The sequence below is a fragment of the Amblyomma maculatum genome, chromosome 1 (assembly GCF_055883805.1).
Source record: "Amblyomma maculatum isolate TAMU_Amacu chromosome 1, ASM5588380v1, whole genome shotgun sequence".
Lineage (NCBI taxonomy): Eukaryota > Metazoa > Arthropoda > Arachnida > Ixodida > Ixodidae > Amblyomma > Amblyomma maculatum.
Window position 1 is genome coordinate 17,685,270 of NC_139344.1, and position 24,271 is coordinate 17,709,540.

The 24,271-nt window shown below is 47.9% G+C and overlaps 1 pseudogene; it reads right to left on the bottom strand.

Annotated features, from left to right (window-relative positions):
- Positions 1-585: 585 nt before the first annotated feature.
- Positions 586-24,271, bottom strand: part of LOC146201854 (uncharacterized) — a 39,136-nt pseudogene continuing 15,450 nt past the window's right edge.

The following is a 24,271-nucleotide window of genomic DNA, read 5'->3' on the forward strand; positions in this document are numbered from 1 at the left end:
CCTGCTGAGCGAGAAAATCTGCCATTTTTTTTTTTTTTGTACTAAACTGATACACGGAGTGCAATGAACGCGCAGGAGCAACGGTAAAGTCGCTGTTCAGGTGTACCCAGAAGTGCGACAAACACTGCGCTATTCTATTTCTATAAACCAATTTACAATTTGCAGGATAGTTCACAATAAAGGCGCATTATCGATTTGAGATCTATTGTGTTTAAAGTTGGCTCAAAGTAGGCCGTCCATTTCAAGGAATGTACCCTTACAGTTGTAGCGTTTACAGCCTAAATGTAAGTTTACATTGGTGGCAAACATTGTATTTCTTTCGGACATTGTTTAAATAAACATAAAAAACCCGCCTTTGAATAATTTCGATGACAACGACGCCAACTATAGCTCTCCATCTGTCCTTTCTGCTCTCATTCCATTGAAATGCGACCATCGTGTACGGGATTTCAAATTGAGGGGACAGGATGTTAAAGTGGCGCGCATCCTTTTCCCAAGTGTTCTTATGAGAGAGCTACACGCTGTAAACAAAAACCTTGATATTTTTTGTGAAGGCTCGTGCAACTGCACGTACCGGCCAGTGACTTATGGAGAGCCACTTGCAATCTCAATCTGTGCACCTGCACGAGGCACGGACACCGGTCAGTGACTCATAGACATTTCTGACCGTGCCACACCTGCGTCGAGTGGCCCAATTCCGGGCATGGGGTGCACGTGTGCAAGACGTCGGTCAGTGACCTATGGACAGCCACCGACTGCTCACCACCTGTGAAAAGGCGTGGAGCGAAAGGGTTTAAAAAGTGGAGGCGAACGGGAGAGCGGGGACAGGATCGCAAGCAGTGGACCATACAGTCAGACAGCAGGCGAGCAGGGCAGAAGACGGGCTGCGCCACGACTTGCGAGCCCGGGATCTAGCCGCCGTTTAAAGTTCGGCCCCTGTCATCCTGCCTCCACGCCGGACAACTCATCCCCCCCCCCCACCCCCACCAGCTGGAAACCAGGAAACAGCGGCAGCCCTCGGCAATCCACTACCTGGCCGTGACAAACACCCAGCCCTTCTTTGGAGCCCGTGCAGCACGCCAACGCAGCCCAGTGACGCCGAGCTGTAAGCGAGACTGAGCCTAGTAGCCTTCTCAGAGATGGGAAAGTGATGAAGTACAAGAAGAATTGGAACAAGAATGTGAAGAAACACTTCTCTTCTGTTATCAGTCAAAATTCATGAAAGAGATCATGCTGAAATATGTCCAAACTGTTTCATGCCTTCAGTTCAGTTCAGTTCAGTCGTGTCCGGCTCTTCGTGACCCTATGGACGATGTCACGCCACGCTTTCCGGTCTCTCACTATCTTCCTAACATCACATAACTTTATCTGCAGCGCCTCGAGGATGCCATCTAACCATCGCGTTCGCTGCCTACCCTTTCTCCGGCGACCCTCAACCTTTCCCAACATCAAATCTTTTTCCAGCGACTCCTCTCTTCTCATCAGATGACCAAAGAAGCTGAGCTTTAAATTTAGAGTTTGACCTTCCAATGAGCAGTCAGGGTTTATGGTCGACAATATCGACTAATTTGATCTTCTGGCAGTCCAAGGAACTCTCAAGAGTCCGCCAGCACCACAATTCAAACGCGTCAATTCTTTGGCGGTCAGCCTTCTTCACAGTCCAACTCTCGCATCCATACATCCCAACTGGAAAGACCATAGCACGAGTTATACGGATCTTGGTTGGCAGACAGGGCTTACAGTGACACTGTACCGAAATATCTACATAACAAACCGCCATCTTTTGTCAAACACATGATGCAAAGAACGTACACAGCTCTAGAATACACTGAAAGTTATGCCAGCAGCCCAGGTGCGGCCGGAGAGTTCACTGTGCGATCGCAATCTTCCCCTGGCTGGCACATGGTATACATATCTCGACCAGAATGTACATGCATGGACTTCAAGGTGACTAAATTTCCCTGTAAGCACTTCTGTACAGGCTTCTGGCTAACAGAAACTTCATTCGAGCAAATACCTCAGGGCTATTTAAACAGTTCATATATTTCTGTAGCAGAAATGCCCACTGCTTCGAAACCGGGCACCGAAGTATGCCATAAAGTGAATCCCTACCAAGAGAGTGACCAACAAGAACACAATAGTCAGAATGAAGAGTCAGTGCTTCGATAGCCTCGTGCTCCTCCAACCAATTAAAAAGAAAGTGAAAGAAAGCTCGAAGCCTGGCAGAAAAGTTCGCCAGCCTTCTTTACTATTGTACTGATCCTTTGGCTTTAGGCTATGCTAGCATTGTTCTAGCTCACTTTAACAATGCTAATGAGATGCTCGAGGTAGCTTGTGCTACTTTGAGTGCTTCAATTCCGTCAATAAATATGCTTACATACACAAAATTATCCGACCAAAGTTTGTTCAAATCATAGGCCCCATCCAATGCAGAAGAAAAATCTCAAAGGAAAAACAAGTTCCTTGTTGCCAGCAAGGATGAGCAGTCAGCACTGCAGCTCTAAGGGTCGCATTGGCAAGCGTGCTGAGGACTTATGCAAAACAATCAACGTTGACCCTTTTCTGTCAGCAAGCAAATGAAATTACAAAAGAAATTAGAGGAAACTCATTACATTGGTCAGGAATCAGTACTTATACAAAAGTCTCAACATTTCAGTGGCCACCATGTGGAGACTACACTGACAAAACTGCTGTAGTATAGCCCTGATTTCAAAGAAACTGCTTGTGGTTTTAGCCAATACATGACGTTATCAGTTTTCATAAGTCATTGCTGAAAAACTGGCTGGACTCTGTTATACTGTTTTTCCTGTAGATAAATGGACTAAGGAGAACTCTAATTGCATGGCAGTACAAAAATGCAGCCACAGACTGAAGAAGCTACTCTGTGCTACCTAAATATGGCTATGCTTCGATCCCGGCAGCGAGATGAATTTCCTTTTTGATGGTTGGTTGTTTTACGGGGTTTAACATCTCATAAGGACTCAGGCCAATGAGGAACGACATAATGGAATGCTCCGGATATTTCGACCACCTGAGGTTCTTAACACAGACTGACATTGCACAGCACATGGACATCTTGCTTTTCACCTCCATCGAAAAGCGGTCGCTGCAGCTGGATTTGATCCGTCCTTGGGTTCTGCAGTCGAGCGCCCTAACCACTCCGCCACTGCAGCGGGGTACCTTTATTATGTTCAGCAATCTGTTAACTGTGGGCATATGTACACAGTACTTTGATTTTTCATACAAATTTCCCAACATTTGTATTTCTCTTTCTTGTGTTTACATACTCACCCAATGACATGCTATAATTGCATACATGTTAACTGTACCACATCTTAGAGAGAAAAGTTTATGGCAGTATTCCCAAGCGCACACAGCTTGTATAGTATCCTACTGCGTTTTCTGTTCCTGTAATTTGTTTGCCTGTTCCTGCATTAACACGTCATCTTTACGATCAGATGATGCATGTTGACTTGCACTATTTACTCTATGTTCCTTCTTTAGCATTCACAATACCAAGCCAAGGACTTGTTGTTCTTAATATAACAATTTTGAAACTTGCTTTTTTTCTACACAAAGTTTATTATTTTATTCATGCACCGAACATGTTGCCAGTTGTTACAGTTGTGAATGCAATAAACTGAGTTCGTTCTAAATGACATGTTAACATGTGAATAAAATATTCATGCTAACCACTGTTATGTCTATGTGTCAAAACTTCAATGCACCCATCGGTTAAAAGAGTGCTTGTTTTATCTGTGAATCAGTTTTCATTTGATGTAGCATACATGGAGCACAACTCCAGCTGTAGCAGTATTTTTGTGTTCTTTGCAGAAGGTTATGTTGTAATTTAATCCGATATTAAGAATACATTGCCTTTTCTCTCGACACTGCTTTATTTTCTTGATGCACAGGTGAAGTCAGTAAATGCTTCCCCATCTACACAACATTACATAATTCATGCAGAAGAAAAAATATAAAACACCAGGGACATGAACTTTGCTATGCCTGTCCTGACATTATTTGTAGCGACTAGACAGCATTAGGCTGCTTTAATTTAGGTGGTTGAGTTTAGTGCCATATTGTCGACCAGCGTGGGTGAGAACAACTGCAACTCTTCTTTTTTTAATTAGCCGCAAATATGCAGAACGCCCCGACATGTAGTACCTGCGCATATAAGTATTTGCTACCAACGTTGACACACACGCTAATCAAAATACTACCAGATGGCACGAGCATCGCCCCGCTTCGTTCGCCATGTCGGAGGTCGCCAGATGGCATCGGCGCGCGTCGGCTCGCGCAGTTTCAGGTTCGCTGTCAGGTGTCCGCCGTATACTGGAAGTGATCCGTAAAGTTTTATCAAGCTGGTAATTACATCCACATCCACTTTTGTTTAATGAGCCCTTCATGCGCATGCAGTCTGCAGCGATATTTCGATGCTCCTGGGCATAACACTAGCTGTTCAGTGTTGCAACTAGGCATCACCAGTGCAACAGCTCGACAGCAAAAGTGGCCGGTTACCCATTTCACGAAAAACGACTTGCAGCTCGATAAACCCGTTGTTAGCTGCCACTGAGGCAGAACACATCTTGAAAGGACAGCGAGCGCATTAAATTTCCCAGTTCCAAAGCTGGCATGGCCGCTAACCGTACACTTCTAGTGGCGGTAGTCGGCAAACAGCCGAAGCTTTCGCATTCGCTGTTCCAGCAGTAAAGCGAATCAATGCAGTTGCTTAATTTGGGTGACAGTGGTCGAGAAAAAAGTACTGTCACGCACTCGCAGGATAAACGGCACACCCAGAGATCATGCTTTACAAATTTAGTATCGGCTACGTAGCTCGAAATGCACATAACCCATGGAACCTATAGGTTCGCAACAACGCGATGTGCAGCGATAACGCTTGATACAGTTGTAACATGTCACTTGCAAGTCGGAGGAGGTGACTGCGTTAGCTGAGCGAACAGACACGTCGCATTGTGCTCACCTCTAAAAACGGCACCCCGGTCATCGACACCCTCACGCACGTGTGGCTCTTGGCCTCGTTTCCTTGACAAGAATTAAAACACATTCATGGCTTAGTACGTTTTAATTTCTTTACCTGTCGCAAAACGTAAGACTGCATTTCCCATGGCTGGCACCGATGTCACGGAATTCAACGCGAAGTACTGGTCTTGTAGTACACGGCACACCTCGATGAAGTACCGCGGTCGTACGAGCCGGTGTTTTCACGAAGTCAAACATTTTGTCAAAACAGTCGTTTTTCTTGTTCCACGAAGTCCACGTGTGTATCCACTCGCTCGCATGGTTTTCGATGGCGCACGCAGAAATTTTATAAAGACGCGAAAGGCGTACCCCGCGGATCACAACGAGTTGAATGCTGCGGCTGGGTGCGGCGCCCACACACACGACCACGCGTATGGCGAATTCTGCGCTGGCCGCTAGCGCCCCTAGCAGATGACGTCACGTGCATACCTCCTATACTTTTCTAACGCTTGTTGCGTGCGTTGGGTAGTTTTTAGTAGGCTTTCAAGGATCCCCTGAAGCGGTCACTTTTTCACCTGTCATTTACGAAGTCGTGAAGGCACAAAATTAAAGTGCTGAAAAGACTGCAAAGTGGTGTAAACGCGAAGGATGCTCAGAAAAAGTTTGCATAAGTATTCTCCCCCTAGCCCATACGCCAAACTTTCTGAGAGAAAAAAGAGACGTATTACTGCACGGCACCTGTAGCTGTAGATTTCATCTTGGGCTGACTTCTTCCGAGACACCGTATTCGCACCGTATGTGAGTCGTGCCACCAACCAAACATGGGCTTCGCTGTTTTGTTCAGCTGCGCCAACAAACCGAGCCTTGGAATTTGGAACTGGCAGGAAAGGCCCTTGACATTCCCAATGCATTGGAGAAAGTGTGGCGGAAGTGACGTCAAACTTTAGGGTTAGCCAAGTCGGGTTAGTCGGGTCATTAGGGAGTTTTAGAATAGGGGAACCCAAGGATTGGGGCCCCCAAGAAAATACCGTGCCGTGGCGTAACGTTCGAGCCGACCGGAGAGTTTTAGAATAGGGGTTTGCCGACGCAGCGGAGCGGGGCTTGCGTTCGTCGATCGCAGCGCCCTGACAGTAAACCGTGAAAGCATTTAAATATATAAAAGCCAAAACAACGCTATCTTATTAAACAGACACTGCTGTCATTGTACAAAAATATCCTAAAAATACCAGTTATATAATCTGTTTTCTTCAGACAATACGAAATCGACCAATCTTAATCAATCCAGGCTGAGCCGGGAAACCTCATTTGAACCTTCCGCGCTTTCCGACGCCTGGTCGCCATGGCAACCACACGATGCGAACTCGCTAAGCCTAGCAGCTCGGTAAATCCGGAAGCAATCAGGCAATATGGGGCGTTTTATCGCTTAAATTTGGTGGTGCGGGCATCATGAGACATAGCACAAGCTTCGTTGGCCTTTCGTTTGCTGTGAACGCTTGACACAATGCAGCGGTAACGACGAATGTGTGCCGAGGCGAGCGGCGGCCGCTTGTCCGGACGCCGCCATATTGCCCGACCCTATCCGGCAATAGGGTCCACGCTATTTCGCCGAGATAGGGTCGCCGTCGTCCGCTGACCCAAAAACCCAAGGCCCGCTTGGGTTCTGCGCATGCGCACTCGCGCCCTGCTATTACCCTATCCCCCTAACCGATAGGGTCCCCCTATTCTAAAACTCCCTATTAGCAACGGCGACGCTGTTGATATGAAAACTCGGGCCACTAACAACAGCGTTGCTAAGGGCCCTAGGTACGTGAGCGTCGCGGAGAAAGAAAAACGGAGGGTAAAAGAGGAAGAGAAGTGTTGCCGGTGCCAGTCGGGTGCCGGTGAGGGGCAGTTCCAGTCACGGTTCCAGTTTTGTGGTTCAAGTGCAGGTGCAGCTAGGTGCAGCGCGTCAGCAGCGCCACTTCAGACGAGCCTGGTAGCCACTGAAGCCTGGTCATTTTCGCGGTGTGTCGTGACGTCATGGACAACATCGTCGAAGTAATCTTTAAGAAATTTTTGGAGTCATTCGACAGTGAGGATGAGGAGCCCGACGTCGTGCTTTCCTTCGAAGCAACATCGTTGTTCAGATCGAGACCGACTAGTTCGGACAGACCGCAATTAACCGAGTTCCCGTACAACTGAAGCGCTGTTGCTAGATATTTCAGATTCAGATTGTCACAACAGACCTTAGAGGAATTAACTCGCCATTTCACAGAGAATCATGCTGGATCCGTCGATGACGGGAAAAAAATGTCCCCAATTCGATAATCGATGTTTACAAGCGCAGCGCGCGTCGTCTGCTAGCGCCGTCAACACGTGCACCATTTTTCTGCACCTCCTCCTCGGAGGGTGCCGCATTCCTTTGCACCAAAATGCGGCACCATGACTGCACCAAAAATTAATCGCGGGCGGTGTTGCAGGAAACGCTGTGAATCAAGCACTTAGGTGCAGCGCACCGTGAACCGGTTCCGGCAGTGCAGAGAACCACGGCTGAATCGAATGCAGCTAAGATCAGCTCAGTTCAGTCGTTCAGTCGTGTCCGACTCTTCGGGACCCTATGGGCCATATCACGCCACGCTTTACGGTCTGTCACTATCTTCCTAACATCACATAGCTTCCGGGGTAATCTTGGAGCCCAAGAAAAGAAAATCTGTCATGGCTTCCACTTTTTGTCTCTTGATGCTCCAGGACTTGATAGGACAAAACGCCATGATCTTTGTCTTTTTAATGTTCAGTTTAAGCCCAAACTTCTCACTCTCGTCTTGAACGCGCATTAAAAGTCTCTTGAGTTCCACTTCACTTTCTGCCATTAAAGTGGTGTCATCCGCATATCTAAGGGTGTTGATACATTTTCCAGCAATCTTCACTCCAGCTGAAGACTCGTCCAGACCAGCCTTCCTCATGATCGATGCACTCAGCATATAGGTTAAATAGGCAGGGCGACAGTATGCAGCCTTGTCTCAATCCTTTCTCAATCGGAAACCAATGAGTAGGACCATGCCCAGTTCTGACTGTGGCCTCTTGGCCTTCATACAGGTTCCTGAGGAGACCGATGAGGTGAATTGAAACTCCCATCTCTTGGAGAGCTTGCCACAATCTGTTGTGATCTACGCAGTCAAACGCTTTCGCATAATCAATAAAGCAGAAGTAGATGGGTTTCTGGAATTCTCTTGCTTTTTCCATGATCCAGCGAAGGTTGGCAATCTGGTCTCTAGTTCCTCTACCCTTGCGAAACCCAGCTTGCACGTGCGAAAGCTCCCGATCCACATACTACCTTGGAGGATTTTCGACATCATCTTGCTAGCATGCGAACTAAGCGCGATCGTGCGGTAGTTGGAACAATCTTTGGCACTGCCTTTCTTTGGAATGGGGACGTAAACTGACTTCCTCCAATCCTGTGGCCACTGCAGGGTTGTCCAAATTTGCTAACATAATGTATACAGAACGTTAACAGCGACATGGTTGAGGTTTTGAAGCAACTCAGCTGGAATGCCATCAATTCCGCTAGCTTTTCTTAGCAAAGCTGGCTGAGACCCATTCAACTTCACTCTTCAGGATGCCCGGCTCGAGATCAGTAATCACAACAGTCTTATGTTGGGTTTGCACATCCGGGTCCTTCTTGTACAGTTCTTCTGTGTATTCCTGCCACCTCTTCGCTATCTCTGAGGCTTCAGTGAGGTCCCTGCCTCGTTTGTCCGCTATCACGCCCAGCTTAGCACAGAAGCTTCCTTTAATATCTTTGATTGTCTTATACAGAGCTCTTGTGTTCCTCAATTGGCTGTTGTCCTCAACTGCTGGACACTGTATGTTCAGGAAGGCATTCTTATCTCTCTTTGCTATTTTCTGAAAATCCGCATTGAGAACCTTGTACCTTTCACTTTCCCCCATAACTTTTGTCACGCTCCTTTCCTCAGCTATTTGCAAAGCCTCTTCAGATAACCAGTTTGCTTTTTTGCATTTCTTTTGCTTTGGAACTACCTTAGTAGCAACTTCCTGTATTATATCAGGAACATCAGTTCATATCTCTTCAGGCTCTCTGTCTTCTAGATCTAATTCTTGAAATCGATTCGTCACTTCCTCAGCGTATTCTGATGGAATTTGATCCAGATCATATCTGAAAGGCCTTTTAGTTTTCTGCGTTTTCCTCAATCGAAGCTTAAATTTGGCAACAAGAAGCTGATGATCGGTGCCACAATCTGCCCCGGGCCTTGTTTTTACTGCTTGTATAGCGCTTCTTCATCTCTGCCGGCAAAAAATATAATCAATCTGATTCCTGTACAGACCGTGCGGTGAAGTCCATGTGTACAGGCGCCTATTGTGCTGTTCAAAAATTAGTATTCGCTATGGTCAGGTTGTTTTCTTGACAAAACTCTATTAGCCTCTGCCCGGCTTCATTTGGCTCACCAAGACCGAACTTGCCTGTAATTCCGAATATTTCTTCTCTCCCCATCTGAGCATTCCAGTCTCTTATAAGAAAAATGATGTTTGATGATGGAGTGCGGTCTAAAAGGCATTGCAGGTCAGCATAAAATCTCTCAACGTCAACTTAATTCTTCAGCAGTAGTGGTTGGTGCATAGACTTGGATAACTGTTATGTTGAAGGGTGACCTTGGATCCGAAGTGAAATCATTCGATCGTTTCTGGGGTTCTACCCTAGCACTGCTTTGTCCATTCTTCTGTTTACTATGAGAACGACCCTATTCCTTATTCGTGCCCACAATAAGACATAATGGTCGCCGGAATTAAATTCTCCCATTCCGGTCCACTTGAGCTCGCTGATACCTAAGACATTAATGTTCAATCTGTAAATTTCTCGCTTGACGACATCCAGTTTACCTTGCGTCATAGATCTTACATTCCATGTTGCTATGTGATATATCTTCTTGCAACATCGGACTTTTCGGTCGCTTCCCGACAAATCCACAACTGAGCTTCCTTTTGGCTTTAGTCCAGCCGCTTCATTCGTCCTGGAGCTACTAGGAATGGCCCTTTGTTCATCCCCAGTAACATGTGGGACGCCTTCCAACCTGGGGAGTTCATCTTCCGGCGCCCTATCATAAATGCCATTGTGACTGGCCATAGGGTTGTCTTGGCAGAAAATACTGGAGTGGGTTACCATTGCCTTCTCCAGTGAACCTCATTTTGTGAGAACTCTCTGCCGTGACCTGTCTATCTTGGGTTGCTCTACACAGCAGAGCTCACGACTTCATCGAGTTCCGCCACCTCATGCGTGGAGCGTGGAGCAGGAGCTGTTTGCGGGCCTCGTTCGCAGTCCACCGCGTACCGTTGCTGAATTCCTCGCGGAGGCAACAACCATGGAAACGACGCTCCAACAACGGGTCCGGCAGTACAACCGAGATGTCAGCAGCCTGGCCCCAGATGTTTTTTCGTCGTGCCATGGAGGCGGTGCGGACGCCTTACGTGACCTCATTCGGTCGGTTGTTCGAGAGGAACTCCAACGTTTCCGTCTGCCTCAGAGTGCGCCAGTGACATCACTGACCGAAGTCGTCAGAGATGAAGTACGCCAGGCTGCTCGTGAATTCCCGGTCACCAACGTACTGCAGCGCGTCGATTAAATGCCCACGCAGACATCCGTTGCTCGTCAGGCAGCTGCCTACGATCCTGTCGCTACCATGCCTCCACGGGTCGACTACAAACGAACGTACGCGTTCATTGCACGTCAAGCAGCTGCCTGTGGTCATATTGACCCGACACCGGTGGTGAGCCACATCAGTCCGTATGACGCATCGGCTCAAGCTGTGGTGCCTGTTCCACGCCCTCGCAAGTCGGACGTGTGGCGTACGCGGGACCGCAGGCCAATCTGCTACCACTGCGGGGAAGCCGGTCACCTTTACCGTGCATGCCCGTATCGCCGAGTGGGACTTCGCGGCTTCGAACCCGATGCGCCCTGCCCACGGAACGGTGAACGGCCGCTCGAAATTGAAGCTCATCTGTCGGCCCGTCAGAGGCCTGGGTACAGGCGCTATGACTCAGGATCGTCATCTCCGCTGCGGTACCGTTCCCCAAGCCCTCGCAGAGACGCCAACAATACTGAGCGGCGTTCTCCCAGTCCACACCGGGAAAACTAATTCCAGCGGTCTCCGGAGGCAGGACCGCTGCTGCCGGAAAAATTGAAAATCCTCCGCCGCCGATACAACGATACGCTGATTTCTCACAGGGGCAGGGTAGCGACAGCATCCGACGCGCTACTTCTGATTTGTGCGTGACACTTGACGGAACTGACACGATCGCTTTACTTGACACCGGTGCAGACTATTCAGTGATGAGCCACGCCCTCGCCCAGGAATTGAGCAAAGTTGTGACGCCATGGTTGGGCCCTAGCATTCACACGGCTGGAGGTCACCTCATTAGCCCGGCCGGAAGGTGTACAGCCCGAATTGGCATCCGCGGTTTCGTCTACGTCGGGAAATTCGTTGTCTTGCGCGAATGTTCGAGAGATTTGATACTGGGGCTCGACTTTCTGCAGGCAAACGGTGCTGTGACCGACCTATACGAGGCACGAGTCGCATTCTCAACTAAACAGGCAGTGGCACGCTTCGACACCCGCGATCCCGGTAGCCATGCTCTGCTTATTGTGGAGGATGACGTCACGATGCCACCACTGTGCAGTGTCGTAATGCGCGTGCAGAATGACCTATTTCATGACTTTGAGGGCATGGCGGAGGGTCATATCCCGCTGCTGCCTGAGAGGGTCTCATTGTTGCCCGAGGTCTCGTCCACCTACGAGATGGCTGCACTACCGTTCTACTCACCAACTTTTCGAACGAATTTCAGCACCTCGTCAAAGGCACGGTGATCTCCTTCCTCCAAGACGTCGCGGAGTGTCCACATTTGTGCACCGTGGAAGAAGCCCTTCAAGACGACACTGGACCTCGCCACGTTATGCCCCCTGTCGAAATAAACACCGAGTTATCGCCGGCCCAGAAGGATCTGCTTTCGGCTGTCTTGGCAGATTTTGCAGACTACTTCGCAACGTCTTCCAAAGTGGGCCGAACTCCGGTCGCCAAGCACCGCATAATAACAGACGAGACCACGCGCCCCGTATGCCAGCGCCCATACCGCGTTTCTCCAACGGAACGAGCAGCGATTCAGAGACAAGTTACCGAAATGCTTTCCGACGATGCCATTCAGCCGTCTACAAGCCCGTGGGCTTCGCCGGTTGTTCTCGTCAGAAAGAAGGACAACACTCTGCGGTTCTGTGTCGATTACAGAAAGCTTAATCTCCTCACTAAAAAGGACGTTTACCCTCTTCCCCGCATAGACGACACACTCGATCGACTGCGAGATGCCCGATACTTCTCGTCGCTAGACCTAAAAAGTGGGTACTGGCAAATAGAAGTGGATGAGAGAGACCGGGAGAAGACGGCTTTCGTGACACCCGATGGCTTGTATGAGTTTAAGGTGCTACCGTTCGGCCTATGTTCGGCACCGGCCACGTTCCAACGCATGATGGACACCGTTCTGTCCGGTTTGAAGTGGCAGTCGTGTTTGGTTTACCTGGACGATGTCGGCATATTTTCGACCACCTTCGACCAACACCTAGAAAGGTTACGCCTTGTGTTAAAAGCTCTCCGAGACACCAACCTGACAATCAAACCGGAGAAATGTCACTTCGGCTTTAAGGAACTTTTCGCTTCCTTGGTCACGTGGTCAGCGCAAAAGGTGTTCGCCCGGACCCTGAAAAGACAGCTGCCGTTTCTGGTTTTCCGCACCCTACTGACAAGAAAGCTGTTCGACGGTTCTTAGGTTTGTGCTCCTGTTACAGACGCTTTGTACGAGACTTTTCGCACATCACGGAACCGCTAACCACACTGAATCGAGATGACACGCCGTTCCTGTGGGGAAGTGAACAAGAGGCCGCTTTCCTTGAGCTTCGCAGCCGCCTACAGAATCCCCCTATACTAGGCCATTTTGACGAAAACGCCGCAACTGACGTTCACACTGATGCCAGAAGCGTTGGGGTTGGTGCAGTACTAATTCAGTGGCAAGACGGTGCAGAACGGGTCATCGCTTACGCGAGCCGAACACTTACCCGCTCCGAAGCCAACTATTCAACAACTGAGAAAGAATGCCTGGCGGTAATATGGGCCCTCATCAAGTTCCGACCATACCTATACGGCCGACCTTTCCGCGTTATAAGCGACCACCATTCATTATGCTGACTCGCGAGCCTCAGAGACCCCTCAGGAGGATTGGCTAGATGGAGCCTTAGATTACTAGAGTATGACGTAACAGTCGTATACAAATCAGGACGGAAGCATCAGGATGCTGACTGTCTGTCGCGCTCGCCCATCGCCATATGTCCAGAAGAAACGGCCGATGATTTTCCCTTTCTGGGGGCTATTATTACAACCCAAATTGCGCAGCTGCAGAGAATGGACCCAGAGTTAGCGTCACTCGTCGACTATCTGCAGGGCGTCGACGCCCGTATTCCCCGTGTTTTTCATCGTGGGCTTCAAACGTTCACTCTGCGTGGTAACGTGCTCTACAAGCGAAAGTTTGCTAACAGTGAAGAGACGTTTCTCCTTGTTGTGCCCTCCGATTTGCGCCGAGATATATTGAGTGCCTGTCATGACGAACCCACCGCCGGCCACCTGGGGGTGAGCCGTACACTTGCACGAATTCGTCAAAACTATTATTGGCCCAGGTTACTCCCATCGATGCGGGCCTATGCACGCTCATGTCGTGACTGCCAACGTCGGAAGTATCCGCCATTGAAACCCGCTGGATTTCTTCAGCCTATTGCTCCGCGGAAGACCCCTTTCCATCAAGTAGGCATGGATCTTCTCGGTCCTTTTCCGAAATCCTCGTCTGGCAACCGTTGGGTAGTCGTCGCGACAGACTACCTAACACGGTACGCAGAGACCACGCCCTTGTTAAAGGTACTGCAGCCGAAGTTTCTCAGTTTTTCATTCATAACATTGTCCTACGTCATGGCGCCCCCGCCGTGGTAATCACTGACCGTGGAACAGCTTTTACGGCTCGCCTAATCCGGTTGGTCTTGACTCTGACTCACACTAGCCATCGACGTGCGACGGCGTATTACCCTCAGACCAATGGGCTGGTGGAGCGCCTCAATCGCACCCTCACCGACAAGATTTCTATGTATGTGGACGCAGAACATCGCACCTGGGATGCGATTTTTCCCTATATAACTTTCGCCTACAATACTGCCACTCAAGAGACGACGCGACTGACCCCGCTCCAACTTGTCTTCGGTCGCCAAGTGAGCACGCCGTTGGATGCCATGATGCCAGTTGATACTTCTTGCGGCTCTGACGCCGAACTTGATGCCGACATCTTTGTTCAGCGTGCTGAGGAAGCGCGGCAACTAGCACGCCCCAGAATCCACCGACAACAGGCGAATGACGCTGCTCGGTATAACCTCAGCCGAAGAATCGTCACTTACGAGCCAGGCGACTTCGTCTGGGTGTGGACACCTGTTCGTCATCGCGGCCTATCTGAAAAGTGACTACGCCGATACTTCGGCCCTTACGAATTGTTCGCCGTATCAGTGACGTCACCTACGCCGTTGTTCCCGCAGCTTCAGCTCCATCCCGAAGGCCACAGCGTCCTGAAGTCGTGCACGTGGTTCGGCTGAAGCCCTATCATGATCGTGCATGACTGAACTTTTTGTCAACGCCGCTGGGTCCTTGTGACACTTTTGTGCACTCTTTCGCTAACTTCTTCCTAGTAGCACCGAGTCGCATCGAGTCGATGCTACAGAGGAGGGGGCAGTGATAGAAGCTATAGTCGACGACGAAGCGGAGACAATCAGTGGCTAGTTGGCGTAGACGATCAAGTGGTTGCTGGTTGGCGTAGACGACGAAGTTGGTTGCCTGAAACTACAGTGCCTAGAATATACCTGAAACCGCGCTCACACCGCTGCTAGGACCACTCTCGGACTTCGACAGTCTTCTAGGCTTAGGGCATTGTCTGGACATTGGCGCAATACCCGTTACAATATAAACAAACTGTACCCAAATTAAAAAAAAAAAAAGATTTTTGCCCGAGTTATACCCTGAAAATTTTGCCTTTTTGTATTTTAGCGTTTTAGCGGAGAGTGTTTATTTTTATATTTTTCTCTCGCCAGAAAACATACCGCGATTCCGCTTTGTGCAACGGCACTGCAGTTACTCGCTGCACATGCGCAGAACAGGTGCTTATGCATTACAGCGTGGACAGATAATTAAACTATAACGACGAAGAAAAATGACAGAACTAATAGACGTACCCTTCTTATTAACAGGTTTACAGTAGCGCCAGGCTACCCGTAGTGTTCGTTTCCTAGCGGCGAAGGCTACGAACTAGAAGGTGCGCGCTGGAGCAGTGCTATCTGTGCAGTTCTGTATTTCAGTCGGTCTTGGCCACGACAAGGCAGTGATCCATGAAGGGGGCACACTTTTTTCCTTCCTCCATAAGAGGGCAGCTAAGATAGCGGATTCAACGTTACCAGAACAAACTCAGTTTCACAGCTCCCCACACCGCCCAGCGGAGAAGAATGTCCCAAGTGGCGGTCGCGAGAACTAGCGGCGCTGCAGTCAACTCTTGCTCCTTGCCGGGCGCGTCGTCTGCTACACGCGGCGCGAAAGCCTTATTATTATTATTATTATTTGAAACTTTATTGCCGCCGATACAGGAGGTTCCCTTACTCCCCCACCCAGGTACGCAGACCCGAATAGGGGGCTGATAGTCGCGCAAGGATACATTGATTCTTCGCGGCCTCAGCCGCCAGGCGGACTTCTTTTGCGGTCTCAAGGGCTTCGCTTTGGAGTAGGGATTCCCAAGCTTCCGTGTCATGAATGTTGGCCACTGCCCCAGGCGAAAAGGGCCATTGCCAGATTATGTGATCTAGTGCACCTCTATGTCCGCAGAGTTTATAGTGTTCGTGTTGTCTGTCATCTACTTTTCAATGGTGCAGCCATACCGGGTTGGGGTAATTTCCGGCCTGTAGTCTGCGAAGACTTTTGGCCTCTTCGTTGTTTAGCTCTTTATGTGTAGTGGAGAATGTTTTTCTGTTTAGTTTGTAGTATTCACAGATCTCGTGGTAGGTGTTTAACCTCTCCTCGGGTTCTGGGTTGCCGACCTGCTCGACGTTCGTCCGGTGGTAGATATCTCGGGCGAGCGCCGGAGCGGCTTCGTTTCCAGACACCGATTCGTGGCCTGGGGTCCATTTTATTGTGATCCTCCGTGAGCTCTCCCTGGATTCGAGAATTTTCTTAGCCGCGGATGACACTCTTCCTTTTGTCAAGTTCCTTTGCTGTCGCTTAAATCCCTTTAGCTTTTGTGCCGACACAGGCTAGCGCAATTGCTACCTCTTCAGCGATGACTGCATTTCTTGTTTTTATAGACGCCGTGATTAGAGGGGCTCCGGCTCCATCCACCACTGCTGCGATTGCAGCTCCCGATTTCCCGGTGGCTGCGTCAGTGTACGCCATGGAGTTCGGGTCAACCTTGCTCATCTCCTTTTAGATGGCTTTGGCTCCGTCTTCTCTTATCTCTTTGTTGTGAATGCGGCTCATGTTTCTTGGCATGGGGGGATGTACAGGTTGGTCCTGCAGTTTTGGCTGAGGTTGATCTTGGGGTCCATCCTTCTGTCGTGCTGGAGCTCGACCCATTCTAGAATTTGCCTTCCCGTCTCGGATTGACTGAGTCTCTCCATTTGCGCTATTCTTGTGGCTTCCATTATTTCCTCCCATGTGTTGTGTACCCCCCTTCCCAGCAGTCTGGTTGTGGAGGTGCAGCTGGGAAGGCTGAGTGCGCTTTTGATGCTCTTCCTTATTACAGAGTCTATTTGTTAATTTTCCCTTACTGCCAGGTTTAGGTAGGGTGTTGCACATCTTACCCTACTGATTATATAAGCCTTTACTAGTCTTAGCAGGCTCTTTTCTTTGAGTCCCCTGTTTTTGAGAGAGACCCTTCTGGTGAGACCCGTTATTTGTGCAAGCGTAGTTCTGTAGTTTGGCTATATCATGGACCCGCTTCTGCCGTCTGCCTGGATGGTGAGTTCGAGGATCCTAATCTGATTAACCTCGGGCACATTTTGACCATCCACTGTGATTTCGAAGGTTGGCTTCTCCTTTTTGTTCGTGTAGATTAGGCTTTGATTTTTGCGGTGAACACTTGATGCCTATATTTTCCGCGTACTCTGTGACCATTCTAGCCGCGCGCTGGAGTTTCTCCTGTATTTCTGCGTCCGAGCCTGTGTTTAACCAGATGTTGATATCATCTGCGTAGAGGCTAAACTTGATTTCTGGTATTGTTTTTAGCAGGGAGGGGAGGTTAATCAATGCTATGTTGAAGAGCAATGGCGAGAGCACCGAACCTTGCGGTGTGCCTCTGCCTGTTGTCCTGATGATTGGGGATTTTGTCTCTAGGAATTTTAGCTTGAGTCTTCTTTCTGAAAGAAAGCTGCTTACGTAAGCGAAGGTTCTTGCACCAATGTTTAGATCTTCGAGGTTCTTGAGGATTGCGTCATGCCTTACATTATCGAAGGCCTTAGTTAAGTCTAGGCTAAGGATGACTTTTGTGTCTGGTTTTTCTCTTGTCCATGATGTCATGTTTGAGTCTCAGCATGACGTCTTGCGCACCGAGGAGCCTTCGGAAGCCAACCATTTCATGGGGCCATAGTCCTTCTCCATCCATATAGTTGCAAGTCTTGTTTTGACCACTTTCTCCATCAGCTTCCCCAAACACGAGGTGAGGGAGATGGGTCTTAGATTTTCTAATTTGTGTGGCTTTCCTGGCTTGGGTATAAAAATGACATCGGCTGATTTCCATTGTATGGGGAGCTCCCCCTTCTCCCATAGTTTTTGCATGTATTTCACCTCGCCAGATAGTGCGCGCTGGGACTGAACGCTCCACGTGTGCTATTTCCCACAATAACGGCCGATCGTCCACGACAGCCGTCAGTGTTTTGTACAGTTGGCCAGTGCGTGCATTGTGAACAGTTGCCTGGACGCAGAGAGTGACTTAAGACATTTGCGGGTGGGCCTCAAGCAAACTACTGTATACTGTACCATAGTGTATATATTTCTTTTATTTTTACCTACCCTTTTCTTTCTCCCTATCACTCACCTCTTTGATTTCCTCTACCTTCTCCTCGCTATCACTTTATTTCCGCCACCCCAGTTCAGGTCCTTCAGATATAAGATAGCAGATACCGGGGCTGGCAAACATATTTTCTTTCCTTTTGTACATACAATAAATAACCACTACAATAACAACAACAACATTTGGTAAGGCTGACGATGGAGTCGTCGTCTAAGTTCCTGATAAGTTTGTTGGTTATGCCGTCTTGGCCGGCAGCAGAGTTCTATTTGAGGCTGGTTATCTCTGCCCTGACCTTGGATTCTGTTATCGGTTGATCTAGCTCCGGGTTGTCTAGTCCCCGATATGTCGGCAGCTTTTGGTTGATGCCATTTCCAACGTAGATGTCTCTGAGTTGACTGAAGAATTCTTCATCCGTGCCCTCAAAGACGTGTCTTATCTTCCGCTGGTTTATGCTCGAGTTGGGTTTGGACTGCTCGGGGCATAACAAGTAGCGGAATATGTTCCACGTTTTGGGGAGACTCATTTGTTTCTCCATGTTGTCACAATTGTTTAGCCAATTTTGCTCGCATAATTCTACAGCGTATTTTTCAATCTCTTTGTTGAGTCTCTGGATTCTTCTTCTTAGGTTTCTATTCCACCTCTGTCCCTTCAGTCTCTTTTCCATGCTCCTTTTGGCTCGAAAGCATGGAGCGGCCAGCACGCACGTAGCTTTTGCGTGCTGCCATTGCACTGTACATGGCTGCAGTATAATCATAACTACATTATGACAGCTTTGGCTTCGAAGCTACGCATTACCTTGGAGAACTCGCTTGTGTTATGCGAAATTCATTTGTTAATACTATGCAACAATTTTGAGCGCCGTCAGCTTGCTCACGAGTATGCTGTTTCTTGCGTTACTCCCTGGCCTGTGTTTTGTAGTATACTCTTTCAGGGCATAGATCCTGTCATGCAAACAAATTAGCCAACTTTTCAGTGCATAGAAGCACTCTAGCCTTAGAAGATAACGCAATGGGTGTCAAGTTTACTACTGCGCTGCGCATATTGCCTCAATTACACACAGAAATCTGCTAGCTTGGGCAGCCTGTTCATGCAGTGCATGAAGTCTGGTTACTCCCGTCAAAAGATATAGTGAACACAGATTACGCATAAACGGCCTCCGTCGTCGCCTAATCAGAAGCGCTGTTCTTAATTTCTCACTTTCGTGGTATGGCGTAGAACATATATAGCTCCGAATCGGCACTCTCGCACTCCCGTATATAGCAATATAAAAAAAGGAATTTTTTCTTTGTCGTCTAAAACAACCTCAGATGTGAAGTTATTTTATGAGTTCACTAAAAGAGGAATCAGTGAGAATGGGCGTGTGCACTGCGAAAGGAAATGACTGAACAAGCGCATGCATGAGTCTATTAAAAAAAAAAACTTATATTGCGAGTAATCAAGTCGCGCCCTTTATATATTCCCCTCCACTTTTACACACACAGACACAGAGAAAAGAAAAACACATAATTTTATTGCTTGTAGGGGAAATTAATATAATTTCGTAAACCCATGGAGTAAGATAAGACAAGAGCGCCGACTCTGGCACGCTGCAATGCATTCGGCGTAGGCCGACTTTGCTACACGAACGGCGAGCCCGCGTCCAGCGCTCAACTTCGCACTGTACTCGCTCCATCCGCTCCCCTTTCCTCGCCGACGCGGCTTCGGTCACGCTTTCCTCCTCCCCAATCCTCCTTGCAGAAAGAGACAAATATGCGCGCCACCTCTCAGCAATGTTGCAAAACGCTATGCCCCCGACATGATCTCGGAGGCCATGCTGCAGCGCCGCTAGTTCACGCGACCGCCACCGGGTACGCCTCTGCGGGTCGAGCGTCAGAGAAGTGGCATATAATGTTAGTAATGTAGAAACAAAAATTTAATAAATAGCATGATGGTTTAGTTAACCAATCTAAATCAATAATTAAGATATAGGGAGAAAAATGAGCATGATAGCTCCTGCTAGCACCCCGTTTCAAAGGGGACGCTCCTATATTCCATCCATCCATCCATCCGTCAAATGGATGAGTTCTTTCTTTTATTAACTTTATTTCATTTTCAGCTAGTTAGGTTAGGTGCAGCCTAAAGAATAGATTTTAGCTCTTTGTCCTAGCGGCCTGGTTTTTCGTGCCGGCAGCTAGGTTTTCTCGGCGTTCATTCTTTAACTATTTTGTTTAGATAAATAATTGTTTCTAGGCTATTGAGATTCGCAGAATTGATTTTAACGCGTGTTTGCTAGTCGTTTCTTGTGTCTTCTTTTTGTAGTTTATATATACTGAAAATTCGTAATAGAAATAGCTCAGTCGATACATGTTTAAGGTAAAGTGTACTCAGTGTGAGGCGCAGGTTAATCTCAAGGAAACTCGTTTTGACTCTGTAGATGAAGCGGAAGGCAGTGACTTTTTGTGTCGGTGTGGCGTGATGAGTGCGCGCCTAAATAGATTTGATCGAGAAAAGGGCGGTTTAGTCTCTCGTGTGGATGATTTAGAAAATGAAGTACGTTTGTTAAAGGCAGAAAATTAGAAACTGCTTGGACAGCTTCCTCAAATGGAAAACAATGTGGCCGACTTTATCCTTGGAACGAACGAGGACGAACATTCCAGTGCGGGCCACATGGTAGGGCCCAGCACTGGCAAAGTAGGTCCGGCGGATTTTGCCCTTGGAAACAACGAAGACGAACATTCCAGTACGGGCAACGTGGCTGGGACCAGCACTGGCATGGAAGGCATAAGCAAAGTAGGTCAGGCGGATCCGAACCGACAGAGTTATTTAGAAGCAGCTACTCAGAAGTCGGGAAAAAAGGAAGAAGAAAGGAAGAATGAAAATCCCAGAGAAAAGGGCACAGCTAACCGAAAGCAGGAGGCAACAGTTGGGAAAGGGAGAGAGAATGCCCAAGTGCTTATCGCCGGAGATTCTAACATGAGCAGGTGCAAGCAAGATATCTTGGAACGTGTAAAGGGTGATAATCGAGTGTTAGTTGCATCCTTCCCAGGGAGAACAATGAGAGCAATGTTGAAAGAGAGTAAAGATAGGCAGCTGTTGAAAACTTCCGCAGAGCGCAGTATGGTGATAATAGCCGCGGGGCTAAGCGATGTCCTAAATGGTGACGCTGCAGGAGTGGTGGAAAGTTTAGCTAAGGGAGTTGACGATATCAGGGTGATAACACAGCAAGCGCAGATAGTTGTATGCACAGTGCTGGAGGTGCTAGGATCGAACGGAAAGCTGGAAAAGGACGTGTTGATAGTTAATCAGGACATAAGGAAGTTAAGCCTGGAGAAGCGTTTCGAAGTGGTTGAGGTAAACGGGGAGGTGCATAAAGCAGCGTTTGGTAGGGCTTTTCAGTGAGATGGCATTCATTTTAACAAAAGGGTGGGAGCAGGCATCGGCTGGCGCCTGGCAGGCAGGGCTGTAACGTTTAAGGGGTCCGTGAGGACTCCGTGCACAGAGGTAGTTAGAAGTGAAGCAGAAGAAAGTGTAATAACGGAGGCTGAGCCCCAAAAAATGGCAAGGAAGAGGTCGAGAAAGAAAAGTACAAAAAAGAAATTTAGCACTAGGATCACCTACATAAACATGCAAGGTGGTAGAAAAAGATCGAAATAGCTAGAGACAGAACAGCAGTTGAAGGATGACAATAGGTCATCATCATTATCAGCCTGACTATCCCCACTGCAGGGCGAAGGCCTCTCCCATATTTCTCCACTTAACCCGGTTCTGTGCTAGCTGCATCCACTGGACCTCTGCGAACTTCTTAACCTCATCCGCCCACCTAACTTTCTGCCGCCCCCTGTTACGCTTTCCTTCCCTTGGAATCCAGGTGTGTACGCTCTATGCGAGACTCATCTCCGCCGTTTATAGAAGGCTACGTCTGGGAAGGGTGCAAAAGAACAAGAACGGAAAAAAAGGGTGGAGGGGTAGGTAGGTTGATACACCAGGGAACAAATTGGCAAAGAATAAAATCATCTTGTAAAGAACATATCTGGGTACCAGGAACAATTGCCGGCATAAGGACATGGCTAGGGGTAGTTTATTTAGGAGCAGGACACCAATGCAGGCAAGAAAACAAGGATCTTGATGAATGTCTCAGTGCCGATATAAGCCAGTTTGGAGACGGGGCCGATATTACTCTCCTGGGGGACATGAACGGCCACATCGACGATCTGGATGGATACACGGATTGTAACGGGAAGCTAATGCTAGATTTCTGTGAGCGACACGATCTAGTTATAGTAAATAGAGAAACAAAATGCGAAGGCCAAATCACGTGGGAATTCCGCAACAGGCAAACGACTATTGACTACTAATGTCGCATGGAATTTATAGCAAGGTCACAAAAATGGAAATAGACGAAGAAGGGGAGTGTAGTCTGGGAAGTGATCATAAACGTAGTCTGCAGATGGGGCCCTTGATGAAAAGAGAAATGAAACTTAGACAAAAAGTAAACGCAAAATTAAACGACGATCAAATAGCGCAGATAGCAGCAGACATATAGGAAGCAATAGAGAAAAGCCCCATGGAAGACTGGGATTATGAACAGGCAGAACTATTCATAAGGAGGAAAATTAAGCAGGTTAAAGTAGCAAAACGCTGGAATGGAAAGGGGAAGCCAAAGAGCTGGTAGAATAAGGAAATCAGGGAAGCTATTGAACAACGACGGGCTGCTTCAAGAGAACACCGAGTGGCAAAGAAAGCACAGGTATCTCAGGAGGAAATCGACGAAAAATGGGAATCATATCGACAAAAGAAACTTGAGGTACAGGCCCTTGTCCAAAGTAAAATAAAGTAGTCCACCGATCGCTGGATGGCTGGCATACACGATGCCTCTGGAGGCGGACCAAGAAAATTCTGGAACCATATAAGCTGGCTAGGGAAGAAGAATCAAAGAAAGCAGGATCGGATTCAAGATAACGAGGGAAATTGTTTAAAGGGAGACAACGCAGTGAACTACATTACATCAGTTATAGCCGAGTCATTTAAGAACGACGGTAGGGTAATCTCCGCAAATCAGGAAGCAACACAAGGTAGCAGAATACAAAGCAGCTTAGAACTGACCAATCTAAACTGAGAAAAGGCAGAAAAAAATATTCCTAAAACCACATCTACAGGAATAGATGGAATTCCGATCAAGCTGATTAATGAACTTTGTCCAAAAAGTAAGGAAACGTTATTAAAACTTTGGAAACAGCCATAACGAATAAGCAAATTCCGTACAGCTGGCAGAGTAAAATGAATTAGATTTATAAAGGGAAAGGAGAAAGGATGCACATAAAATCCTACAGGCCGATTACCATAACATCTGTTATGTACAGGTTGGCCGTGCAGGCGGTGAAATTAAAGGTGCAAGCATGGGTAGAAAGTAACAAGATACTCGGAGAACTTCAGAATGGCTTTAGAAATGGTAGGCGCTTAGATGATAGCCTGTTCGTGCTTACCCAATGCATCGAAATATCTAGAGTGGAAAATAGACCTTTTTATTTGGCCTTCCTGGACATAAGCGGGGCGTACGACAACGTAAACAGGGAACTGTGAAACATATTAAACGAAGAAGGTATCGGTTATGAGATAATAGAGTTCCTACAGGAAATATACCGAGATAACAAAGTAGAAATTACATGGGAAGGGATAAGAAATACGAAAGATGTCAAAGCATGCAAATAATTAAGACAAGGCTATCTGCTATCACCGCTGCTGTTCATGCTTTATATGATAGACCTGGAACGGAGGATACAAGGAAGCAACCTAGGTTTAACCTGTCATATAGATTAGGTTGAAAGGTGGTAGAGCAGCGCCTCCCCTGTTTGGTGTATGCAGACGATATTGTGCTGCTAGCTGAGAGTCTGGAAGAATTGCAACCTCTAGTTAAGTGTTGCGGAGATGAAGGGGGTGCTCTAGGCTTCAGTTTTAGTGCAGTTAAGTCGGGTCTGATGATTTTCAACGGCTCATCTGATCAGGGTCTTAAAATACAAGGCCATGAAATACCCAGAGTAGCAGAATATAAATATCTGGGGGTATGGGTAAACGAAGGATTGGCATACATTGTAAAGCATGAGCAATCACTTAATGCCAAAGGGCGAAGAAATGCCGGGATAATGAAGCATAGGGCATTGTGGGGATACAACAGCCCAGACGGCCATAGACGTCCGAC